Consider the following 4,405-nt stretch of genomic DNA (forward strand, 5'->3'; position numbering starts at 1 on the left):
GACAGCCACGAGGAGTCTTAAATTGCATTTCAGGTGACTTCGCCAATGGAGGTACTACAAGTTCGGCCCGGAAGCGAAGCTACCGAGCAATGTTGGAAATTGGGGGGATGGCCTTCTTACCCAAGAAGGATGCACCCACGGGAGAAATCACTTTCACATCCTTAGATTACACGTCAGCAAGTCCAAACCTCGACGACCCCATTGTCATCTCAGTACAGATGGGAGACTTGTTGGTAAGAAAGGTCTTGCTATACCCAGGTAGTAGTGCTAATGTTCTTTCTTACTCAACTTTTAGAAAAATGAACTTATCTGATAAAGCCATTCAACCCTACTCCGGGGATCTACTTGGATTCTCAGGAGAAAGGGTACAGGTAATGGGATTTATTTGGTTAAGAACTGTTTTGGGAGAAACCCCCCTCACAAAAACGGTCGATATTTGATACCTCATAGTAGATTGCATAAGTCCATACAACATTTTAGGTAGACCAGCTTTAAATATTTTTGGTGTAATTGTATCCACTTTACATCTGTGTGTTAAGTTTCTAGTACAGGACGAACTCATCGTTACAGTACATGCCGATCATAAAGAAGCACGACAATGTTACCATGCTAGCTTAAAACAACAGGTATTGAACAAAGCAGTTCCAACACAAGTACAGGCCGTCTACAACCCGGACGACCTCCCTATCCTCACTGAGCTTGACCCAAGGGAGGAATTCTGAGAAAGACCTCAAGCACTAGACGAACTCGAGAAGGTAACGTTTTATGGAATCCCTAACAAGTTTACATACATCGGTAATGCACTTTCAGGTAAGGAAAAAGCTCGGTTAACAGAGCTCCTCCGAGACAACGCCGATCTCTTTGCGTGGACTCCAGCAGATATGCCAGGCATCAACCATAGCATTATATGCCATAAGCTAGCTGTAGACCCGTCAGTCAAGCCCTTGGCTCAAAAGAAACGCAACCTGGGAGAGGAAAGACGACAAGCATCATTAGATGAAACCAAAAAGTTGCTATCAGTAGGATTTATCAAAGAAGTAAGGTTCACAACATGGCTATCGAATTTTGTAATGGTAAGAAAGAATACAGGTAAATGGCATGTGCGTCAACTTCACAAACCTTAACAGGGCATGCCCCAAGGATGCATATTCACTACCTTGTATTGACAAGTTGGTAGATAGTGCATCCGGTTTTAATTGTCTGAGCTTCATGGATGCATATTCTGGGTATAACCAGATTCTAATGCATCCTAAAGACCGGCATAAGACCGCATTTATAATAGAATTTGGCAATTTTTGTTTGACGGTAATGCCTTTTGGCTTTAAGAATGCAGGTGCAACATATCAGCGACTAATGGATAAAATGTTCAAAAAGCAAATCGGGTGAAACATTGAAGTCTATGTCGACGACTTGGTGGCCAAAACCCCACAAGGGAACTCACATTGCGAAGACTTGGCCGAGGTCTTTGGTCAGATCCGAGCATATAACATGAGGCTAAACCCTGAAAAATGTACTTTCGGTATACAAGGTAGCAAATTTCTGGGCTTCATGTTGACCTCCAGGGGTCGAAGCAAATCCTGAGAAGTGTGACGCAATCCTTAACATGACCTCGCCAAGGACTGTGAAGGAAGTACAAAAGCTGACAGGGAGAATAGCAGCTGAAGGTTGTAGTAGGCTTAGAGAAGGGGGGTTGAATCTATGTCTTCCTTTTAGTTGCTGTTATTACCCTTTTTAAACAAACTTTCAATTCAGGTTCTGTTTGAACTCAGCAGCGGAAATTTATGAGACAATTTATTTTTGTCTCATGAATATCAGAAAACAAAACTCAGCAGAGAAGAGAAAAGCTAACACCAACATGTATCCTGGTTCGGTTGCCTTGTGCTATGCAACCTACATCCAGTCTCCTCCACAACTATGGAAGAATTTCACTATAGTTAACAGTATTACATACACCAATTTCACAGGATTGACCCAATCCTTTCACACTCAAGTTCTAACCTAACTTGACATTGGCTATGCTAATACCTAACTATTCACTCTTAGTGCTAACCCAACTAAGAAAGGAATACCTCACAGGTACAAGATACAAGACATAAACACACCTAAAGAAATCTGAAAATAACTCTAGGCTTTTCTCTCAAGTGTATCACTTAGCCTTTTTCCACTCATGGCTTTTACTTGAGCTTTTTCACAATGCATTTTCTCACAAGAAATTACAGAAAGATAAACATAGAAAAGTACATTACAATCTGTAAAACATGAAGGAGATTGACTTCATCAGCAGCCTCTTTGCTATGTGCAAAACCAGATTCGCAAACCTCAGCTTGAGTTCTTCAGTATTGGCCGAATGCTTCTTTGAAAGAAAGCATTATCCAAGTAGAGGAACTTCTTTACAGAACAATGTTCTCACACTCTGGTTTTCTCTCCTTGGTCTCTGAATGAACAGCAAGCCTCTTTTTATCTCTTTGCATGTTGCTGGGTTCTTCTTCCAAGGTCAACACCTTGAGCCTTGAGCTTCACCAACCCACAGATTCACTTTTTCACATTAAACCTTAGAGTAGAAACTTTGCTTCTGACTCCTTTATCTTGACCGAAAGCCATAATATAGCAACCATAGAGATCTTCCAATGGTCAACTTGATCTGAGCCCTTGAAAACCAACTTGGTCCCCAAGTCTTGTTTAAGATCGTAGATACACAGCAGAGAAGAACATAAATCCTCTTTTTCTTGTATCCCATTTCGGATAGAGCAGAGAGTTGGGAAGAAGAGATGGAACCGAGTTGCATGTATGAGGAAATGATTTACCTATAACTTAAGCTTGATTTGGTTTGGATTTTCTAATTAGATTTCTGTGTTTCAAGCTTAATCCTTCTCTCTCTTGCTTCTTTGGTGACTAGCTTGGTGAAGAAGCTCTCTCTCTCTTTCTCTTTCTTACTTTTCTGAAGCTTTGATTTGACTTGATTAGAGAGGAGAGGAACGTTGCTTCTGGTAAGGCAAGATGGAGGGAATTGAAAAACAATTCGGGCTTGGATCGGGTTCTTCTCAAGTTCAGCCCGTTGGTGCCTTGTCTTGCTTCTTGGAAGACTTTTTGCTTGAGATGAATGACTTGGGCTTGTCTTTATTTTCACTTACCATTCAGCCCATTAGCATATATCTTTTGTTTGATGTTGGGCTGCTGCAACACTTGTTTTTAGCCTGCATCACTTATAAAAAATAATCAAAACTAATTGGGTGATTAGCCCACTAATCAAATGTTTGTCATCATCATTTTTATTAATTAATTTCTTAACTCAACAGTAGCTCTGTCACGGTTCCTGCCAGCAATAGCAGACAGATCTTATTATTTTTTCCAAGCAATATCGAAACACAAACAGTTCACTTGGACAAATGCCTATGAAGAAGCTTTCACGAAGTTGAAAACTATGCTGGCGTCTCTCCAGATACTACAGAGCCCGGAGGCTAGTAAACCATTATATTTGTATTTATCTGTATCTAATCATGCTATAAGTTTGGCTCTTGTAATTGAAACAGGAAGAACACAAAAACCAGTATACTTCGTCAGGAAGGTCTTGCAGCCAACCGAGCAAAGATACCCAAAAGTAGAACAATTAGCTCTGGCCTGGTAACCACGGCTAGAAGGCTCAGACATTACTTCCAAAGCCACACCATTATAGTACGGACAGATCAACCCCTGCGGCAGATATTAGCAAAACCAGAAGTGCCAGGAAGCTTGATCAAATGGTCTATCGAATTATCCGAATTTGATATCCAGTATCAACCCACGCCAGCTCTAAAGTCACAAATCTTAGCCTACTCTATCGCTGAGCTCACTAGCCCACATAACATCATTGAACCGAGCACAAGGAGAATGTATGTTGACGGAGCATCTAACAATGAAGGAAGCGGAGCAGGAATCATACTTGAATATGATGACACAATAGTATAACAGTTCGTAAGATTCTCTTTCGAAGCTAGCAACAATCAAGTGGAATACGAAAGGAAGATTCTAAACACCAACCACAACAAGAACTGCGGAAAAGTCCGAGATATTGGTTATTTGAATATTTGGCACAACGGCTTCCTTATCTATTTAAACAACATCGGATTGACAGAAGAGATAAGCACTATACAGTACCAGTTCTTCCTTTCTCTTTGACTTTATCTTCGATTCATTTGAAATACTTCTTCTGACTTGAGCATCGGAGATTATTTTGCAGGTGTTCCACCCGCGGAGTTTGGCAACCAGCCGACCTATACCTCGCCCCGACGAATAGCGGCACCACGTATCTGAAATTGTTTAAAGCTCGGATCGCCTATAGATTGGCCTGTGTAATCCGGACGGAACAGTAACCATGAAAGATTTACTCCGTTTAACATTTATAACAAAAAATGTAAATTTGTGTGAT

Source organism: Arachis ipaensis, chromosome B08 (genome assembly GCF_000816755.2).
Source record: "Arachis ipaensis cultivar K30076 chromosome B08, Araip1.1, whole genome shotgun sequence".
NCBI lineage: Eukaryota > Viridiplantae > Streptophyta > Magnoliopsida > Fabales > Fabaceae > Arachis > Arachis ipaensis.